The following is an 8,029-nucleotide window of genomic DNA, read 5'->3' as shown; positions in this document are numbered from 1 at the left end:
CCAGGGAGTGCCTAGTTCCCTCTGGTTTACATTCTGCTACACATCAGCAAGGGCTCTCTGACCCATCTCTCAACTCCAGAGTGCCGCAGCCCACTTTCCTCCCCAGATGTTCCTTTCACTGAGGCAAGGTCTCTCCCCCTCGATCCCCACACCAGGCCTGGTGGCTGAGGGCTGTCAGGGAGAGATTTGACTTCCTTCCTCTCTTGTTCCTTCTGCCCCAACGAAGGACAGACACCCGCTGAGTGACACCAATTTGCAGCCTTCTAAAGTGTGAATGAGATTTCTAATAGGACCGGTTGCCCACTGGCTTCAGGCAGGGTCAGGAATAAAGAGAAATTTAAGAGGCAGGAAATGGGGGAGAAGGGAGTCGGTTTGGAGGAGCTGAAGCAGCCACTGAAGCTGTGACAGCAGCAGCCTCTGGTGGGAGTGAAGCATTTGATTCTTTCAGAGGCTTAAGTTCTTTGCCAAAGGTCACACAGCTGGCAAGTGTAGAAGCAGGATGAGCGCAGCTAATGGTTGCATTTTTGGCATTCCCTAAAGGAATACAACTCCCAACCCAATTTAAGTTGGTAAGGGGCTTTAGTGTTAAGATTTTTTCCAGCCTTTGCCTCCCAAGGCGGCTGACCAATCCTCCGCTTCTTCAGCTGGAGGGTTCCAGGGTGCCTTGTGCCTGCTGTGAGTGAAGAAGGCTGGGAGGGTATTTGGGATTGTTGCTTGAAAAATGTGTCTCCACTGAGGGTCTCATCACAGGAACTTGGTGGCCATGTTAGAGCAAGTTGCCCCACATACAAAGCCATGGAGATGGGCTGGGAAATCCTTTTAAGGATGACCTCTTCTGTCACAATGGAGGTGGCCTCCCAGCACAGCTACCCTACCCCAGTGTTTCCCTTGGTGATGCCTCTGGACCCAGCAGCACTGAAGCAGATTCTGGGGTCCTGAAGTTGCATACATAGGAGTCCATGCTCTCAGCCCTGAGGTAGGCAGTGGAAATGCTCCAGATGAGCCAGGGGTCTCTGTATTGCTGCCAGGGCACTGAGCATGATAGGCGCCTCCCCCATGAGTACCTGCTCCTCTGTGTCTGCACATACCACTGCTCTGCTGCCAAACACAACCCAACTATGGGCACCCAAGGGAAAAATGGTGGTTGGGTGAATTCGTGAGTAATTGAGAGGGATTGTCTTTCCTTGCCCTTTAGGGATGTGGAAGGAGCCCAGCACTCCAGAGGACAGACACCCTCATCCTCACACCACACCAGCACACCCCCCTCCACGCTCCTCTGCTCACACTATAATCTGTCCTTGTTTCTGGAAGAGTCTGCTCCATGTGTGCTGGGTGGTTTCCAGAGGTGTTTTCCAGGACATAGAGAAAGCACAAAAAGAACCTTGGAAGGAGAGCCAAAAAGGGGGGCATGGCCCCTCTCCACACCCTGCTGCAGTGGCCAGCACCATGTGGCAGACTGGGACTTGTTGTTGGATGCAGTGAGACAACAACAAAATCACTAGTCTTCCAGATGGGGCGAGCCAGTCCACGCCCACACCCTGGCCTCTCCTGTAGGTGACTTCAGCGCAGGCATGTTCCAGGAGGGCCAGGCCTGCTCCCTGCACCCCTCGCCCAGCCCAGTGCATCCCCTCCCAGCACTCCTCCCTACCCCAACCTCCAACCTCTGAAATCTCCCCATCCTCTGCTCAGAAGGGGGAGTGAAGGGGAGGTGTCTTCTTTTCTTGTTCTTGCCTCTGGAGTGTTTCATTTTCTATAAGGAACATACTTCTTTAATAACAAAATCTTATTTTTCAAGGGAGTCAGGAAGGCAGCTCATTTCTCTACCTTTCTTCATTAATCATAAAGCAGTGTGTTATCATGGAGATGAGGAAAAAGGAAGGACTCCAGGTAACGGTGACCCCTCTCTACCAGGTTTCCCTGGTCTCCCCAAGCCCTGCAACAACACAGTCATGGTCCAAGGTGAAAATCCTCCCAGTGTTTACTGAGCCAGAGTCCAGAATGAAGTTGGGGGTGAGGGTGCGGGAGCAAGCAGAAGAGAAAGGAGATGAATAAGGGAACCAGTAGTGGCCTCTCAGCCCCCGCAGCGTCCCCTTCCCTGGAGCCCCAGTGCCTGGCTCCCCACTTCCCCAGCCCAGGTCACTGATGGAGGAGAGGCAAGGCTGCCCCTGTCTAGCCCAGCCCTTAATTGCACTGGCAGGACATATCTGCTTCTTAATTGCCAAAAGCCACAATATCCCGGTGGCTCAGAGCACGGCCCTAATTTTATTTCTGCAGCAGCTGAAGGATAATTACCCTTCCCTATTGGTGCTGCTTTTAATTCTTTCTCTTTTTGATTGAGAACTCTCTCTCTGTAGCCCAGCTTTCCAACCTTTGGTTTGTTATCTTCATCCAGAGTGGGGCAGTGCTTGCTGCGAGACACAGAGTGGGGACTTGGAGAAGACGGGAAGTGCCCGGCTGAGGCCCAACGCCTTCTAGCTGTTAGCCCCTCACCATGAGAGCACACGGCTTTTTTTTGTTCATTATTATATTCCAGTGCCTACTGCAGAGATGGGCTCATGAAACTCGTTAGCAAAGAGGCAGAATTCAGAGACAGAGTTTGATCATGGGGTGTGACTACAATAGATCCGTTTTCATTAATTTTTTCCTGGCAGGACCAATAGAAATGGACATAGCTCCAGTTTTCTTAATTTTTTTTTAACTCTGGGCACTTTCTCGGTTGGGTGAAGATGCAAATAGAGGGGCGCCTGGCTGGCTCAGTCCGTGGAGCATGCAACTCTTGATCTTGGGATCATGGGTTCCCGTCCCAGGCTGGGCATACAGCTTACTTAAAAAAATAATAAAATAAAAAATACTTTATTATTTTTTAAGATGCAAATAGTAAAGGAGGCCATTACAATCTCAGAGAAAAGTAGCTTGAAAACATGACCTGCCCTTGAGCTCTCCACCTCCCTCTCCCCACTTCTAGTTTCTTTCCTCTGAATTTAGAGCCATCCCCTTGGCAATGCTGGTTTCCATGGTTTCCTCCCTGACAATGATCCCCAAACCCCTCCTCTCTTTTTCCTCCAGACAGTAATGGGTGATAGGGATCCTCAGTGTGGCTACTCCATGTAACCATGGTAACGATGAACTGAGCCTTCATTTATCTTTTGTAAAGAGAGCTAGGGAATAGAAGCTTTTGGAAGGAAGAGATGGGGGAGGGTCCAGGGCTAGAGCTGCCATTGTCATAAAGAGGAAATTAAGAGACTTGTCTTGATACTAGCCTGTAGGATTCAGTTCAAATATTTTTGAGCCCCTGTTTTAAGCTCAACTAAGTTCCAGGGAATCAAAGGTGTGCATGACATAGCACCTAATATTGATGAGCTTATAGTCTAGTGCTAGGAATCATGGTGCCACTGAAACCCTGGCTAAGATGAGGCCATTAAAGGAGGTGGCCCTTGAGAACATCATCATGATCAAGTATGTGTCCACTCCAAGCATCCCCTCCAGCTAAGAACCAAGAAAAGATTGATTAAGGGGGTCTGTACTCACATTAAACCTTCTTCCAAACTGTTGTCAGTTTCTGTCTTGGATGGGGGAGGAGACTTTAATGCCCCTTTCTTTCACAGAAGTGTAAGCTAAATGCAGAATCTCCAAATAGGACTATTTGGTGTAGGGAGAAAGAAGGAAAACATACCTGCCCAAGTCCAGTGCCACAAGGGGCTGGGATAATCTTCAGTTCCAGGGATCATCATCACCTACCTGCCACAAACCCTCTTGGGAAGTGCTGTATCTGCTTCTACACTCAACTGGAGTGTCATCATCTTCATCCACCCAGATTGTTGTCACTGAAAATGCAAGCCGAAGAATTAAAGTAAAAAACAAAACAAACTAACAAAAACAAAGCTACCAGAGACACCAAAGTTGGACAGAATGAACCCAAAAGCTGAGATACAGGTTTGTCATAGGTAACACAGCTCTTCCCTCTTCTAGCTTCTCCTCCTCACTCTTGAAAGTTTTCACTAAATCCTTAAGGGTGGGAACCAATTCTGAACTTCTAGGAGAAATCTCAAAGATTCCATGGACCTTTCGAGTGCTGATACCACAAACCTGCACTGACTTGGAGAGATGCACAAGATATATTTTTATTTCTATTTTTAAAAATTTTTTTTCATTTTTAAAAAGATTTTATTTATTTATTCTTGAGAGACAGAGACACAGACAGAGGGTGAAGCAGGCTCCATACATGGAGCCGGATGTGGGACTCGATCCTGGGTCTCCAGGATCATGCCCTGGCCTGAAGGCAGGCGCCAAATCTCTGAGCCACCCGGGGCCGCCCTCAAGATATATTTTTAAATGAAAAGAAAAATCTATAGGACAATGTAATTTTTGTTCAAGAAAGCTACAAATAACTAGGTAGCAAAATTTGTTCTTGCAAAAGCAAGAACTGGATTAGCCAAACTTCCTGGGTCCTAGAACTCTGAGCTCCATCCTTTGCTGCTGGATGAAATTAAGGCATATTCAAACATTCTGGGTACTCTGTTCACTCAGCTAGTCAGAAAAGGATAAATGGCATCCTCTGGTTGGTTGGCAAGGCAATACAAACTAACCAATGAAATAATGTCTCTCCTTTACTGGCCAATAAGATCTCAGTTCTCTTCTTGAAAGGAAAGAAGATCCTTTGTCCATAAAGAAAATAGGCAAAAAAGGGAATAATAATTAAAAAAAAAAAAACACTGTTGCTATGGGACATTATTGATGTGATCAGTGATAGCTGTCCCAGAGAATTCATAAAGGAGGCATGTCTTTGGGAAGAAAAGTACAAAGTACCAGCTGTCTGGTCTGCATTAAAAAGAAGTTTCTATAGTAACATGTGAAGGAGAAGAATTTTAATGTAAATCTCCCCAAAACTAGCCAATGGAGGGTAATTTTGACCTTCAACTTAGGTCGAAGTTATAATGATTTTTCTTTTCTTTCTTTCTTTCTTTCTTTCTTTCTTTCTTTCTTTCTTTCTTTCTTAACATCGGCAATATGTGAAGGAAAAGGCAAAGAAGAGAAAATGAAATGTGTGTTTTCTGATGCAGGGCGTCACAGATAATGATATGACAGCTACAGTTTGAAACAGATTTCCCTGTTGTCAAGTCATAGCTCAGTTTAAAACAATGTTTTGGAAATGGAAAGTTCATGGCTCTTAAGGAAAAGTATTCTAGGTGAAATAGTGCACAGAACACAGGTTGTCCTATTAACCTGCTAATGATATTCCTTGAAATCATTCTGAGACTGTTACAAATGCCTTTGGGAAAGGATGGGTAAAATGCTTTCCCACAGATACTACAAACAAACGCAGGTGGATAAAGCAGACAGGTGAAAAATGGAGTCAGTGTTTGTCAATCAAAGGAAAGGACGAAGATCCGAGGATTAGAAGCGTTGAGTGCCATATTTGCTAACTATAAAGGCAGACTGGAGAAGAAATAAAGAGAGGAGAATCCCATGGAATCAAAGGTAGGTGATGCCCATGGCAATTTGCTGAGGGAGCAGCATTTCTACTGACCTGCACTATGTGGTCTGTGGGGAGAAGTCTGAAGAGGAGGTGATCTAGAATTCAGTTCCCCTCTCATGATGGATGTTGTTTAGGGAGGGAGGAACCACGGGCAAGCCAAGGAGAAATGCTTTCTGTACCAGAGACACCTTTGGACAATTCCCCTGGCTTCCTGGCATTCATCCATGAAGAACAAATATGTTTTTCTCATTTAAAGAGAAAATAAAGAGAGGGAAGATCAGACCTTCCATCTAAGGGACCAAATGAAAAAAAGGAAAAAGAAAAACCCCCAATTGTAAATCTCAGATAAAAGGCAGGATGGAATATGCTTACCTCAGTGAAGAGGTCGGGGGAGAGAGTGGGAAGTGTTGCCATGGTTGAAAGGTAGCTGCTTCACCATAAACCTTGACTTAAAAAAGAAAAAAAAATTCACCGTCTAGGATTTTCTTTTAAACCCCTGGGATTTTATAGGACTAGTTGTGCCTCACATCCAGCCCAAGGAAAGCAGGGCTCCCCAGTAGATAATTTAAAGAATCAGGGTGCTCACGGATAATCAATGGCCAAAACCCCACCACTCACTGTAACCAAGGCAACAGGAGGCTGGGGCTGGTTGCCAGGTAACCACACTCTAGCCTGGGTCCCGTCCGCTCTCCTCCTCCCCCACATCCGTTAGCCCTTTTGTGATAACGTCTTCCCCTCTGCGTCTTTTTTCCTCTCTGGCAAAAGAATCATTCTGCTCCTCGTGTTAAGGGCACGCTCTGGGCTCCTTTGGCTAAAACTGAGGACCTTAATGTTCATTTTGGACAGATTTCATCTGCACCCAGATACTCTGACCCAGATAAAATGTGCTTCTTATCTCGGCTTCAATAAATATCTTCTCCCTCCATCCCTTCCTTCATACGCGTTAGGGAGTAAGGAGATTGCGGAGAGAGAAGGAAGAAGCGCAGGTCGGTGGGAAGGAGAGAGAACACGGCTTGGATGTGGCAATACTTTGCAACAGAGCAGTACCTGGCGTTCCCACTGTCCAGCTTTCCCCTAAACTCACCTTTTCCAGGCGCGCCTCTTCTCTCTGGCACCCTCGGGCACTTTGCACCAAGTTATTCCTATTGGTCTTAGAGAAGGGGAGATAGAGTGTCCTCCTAGAATCCGACACCTACGCTCCCGGAGAAAGGGGGAGGATGAGTGTGTCCCCCACCCCACCCCGCCCTCGGCGAACTCTGCCTCCTGGCCTCCACCGCGTGGGGGTTGAGGAATTTAGGGCAAGCGGAGTCGGGGTGCCGGCGGGTCCGGGCGCTGTCCAGCCTCTGGTGCTGAAGCTGGAGCCTCGGATTTACCGTGGAGGGACTCGGGGACCTCCAGCTGCCGGCTCCTGGCATCCGAGGTGGGGATCCGAAGAGCAGGAGCCCTTTGCCCGGGGTAAGGGCGAGGCTAGGACGTGTCTGCCAAAGAAGTGCTTTTTCGGCTGACCGGAGTCCCTCCCGGGCGTCATCCCCTGAGCCTCTCCCTTCCCTTCCCGGAACTGTGTAATTATCTGCGGCCATCGCGGCGTGTAGAAAGAGCCCCTTGCCCTGGGATGATTATCCACCCAGGCGACTCCTGGCACTCCCCTCATTTTCTCCTTCGGAACAGGCTGTGTCCCGGGACTCCTGGGGTGGGCTCAGATCTGGTGGTGGGCAAAGCCGGGAAGGAAAGCCTGGAACGCCGAACCCCGCCACTTTTCTACATGCAACAGGTCTGCTGCATCTGGAGTCTGAAGGGCGAGCAGAGCGGAGACCGGGTTGCCGTGATGGGCTTGGGGAGACCTGGTCCGGAGAGCGCGCGCTCCCGAGGCTGGTGCTGCCCCTCGCCGAGCGGGCGTCTGGCCAGCCAGACCAACCGCCAGCCAGGCCGGCGTCCCGGGGCTGGGGAGCGCAAGAACCAAACTTGCCCCCAGAACTCGAGCGGGCCGGGGAGGCCAGCAGGAGTGCTCAGCCGCCGAGCTGCGGAGCCGCCTCCCGCTTCCCGGGCGCCCTCGCCGCCTTCTCTAGGTGAATCTGCCAGCAGGCAAGACACCTTTGGCAGGTGCCGAGCCCGCCCGCCCCGGGCCCCCCCGAAGCAGCCTCGGGCTCAGTCTCGCGAATTTCAGCTCCAGTTGGATGCTCCGCGGGTCTCCGGCCCTTGCCCCGGGGGGAGGTTGGACGGCGGACCCTGGTCGGGGTTTTACCTGGCACGGGTCGTCACGGCCAGGGAGGAAGACAGCTGCCCTCCACGTCTTTCTGGAAGAAAGCCCCCTTACGACCCCGCCTTGGGCTCGCCGCTTCTCCACCTAGAACTGCAGAGCAGGGGCGGGATGGGGGTGGGGGGCCGCGGGTTGAGGTAGGTATTTTGCGAAGCACCCCTTGATTACTTGCCTGTCTTGGGTGATCTTCTGTCTCAAGCGGTGGCCGCGCCGCCAGGGCGGGAGGCAGGTGCTCTGGCTGCAAACAGTCGCCACGGCTGCGGGGGCCCGGGGAGAACAGCTGCTTTAAAGCCGAG

At 49.9% G+C, this 8,029-nt stretch overlaps 2 long non-coding RNA genes across 3 annotated transcripts; one reads left to right on the top strand and one right to left on the bottom strand.

Annotated features, from left to right (window-relative positions):
- Nucleotides 1-896: 896 nt before the first annotated feature.
- On the top strand, nt 897-3,509 carry LOC125754870 (uncharacterized). The gene is made up of 3 exons (XR_007409877.1): nt 897-976; nt 1,796-1,887; nt 2,393-3,509. It is a non-coding gene; the product is annotated as an uncharacterized LOC125754870 (long non-coding RNA).
- On the bottom strand, nt 1,961-7,711 carry LOC125754869 (uncharacterized). Of its 2 annotated transcripts, XR_007409876.1 has the most exons (5): nt 6,561-7,711; nt 5,849-5,924; nt 5,528-5,721; nt 3,739-3,824; nt 1,961-2,824 (listed from the first exon to the last, which is right to left on the bottom strand). It is a non-coding gene; the product is annotated as an uncharacterized LOC125754869 (long non-coding RNA). The 2 variants fall into 2 exon arrangements; XR_007409875.1 differs by lacking the exon at nt 5,528-5,721 and having other exon boundaries at nt 6,561-7,708.
- Nucleotides 7,712-8,029: the final 318 nt, after the last annotated feature.

Source organism: Canis lupus, chromosome 3 (assembly GCF_003254725.2).
Source record: "Canis lupus dingo isolate Sandy chromosome 3, ASM325472v2, whole genome shotgun sequence".
Classification (NCBI taxonomy): domain Eukaryota; kingdom Metazoa; phylum Chordata; class Mammalia; order Carnivora; family Canidae; genus Canis; species Canis lupus.
Note: the sequence above shows the minus strand (reverse complement) of the source record. Positions and strands in the feature narration are given on the sequence as shown.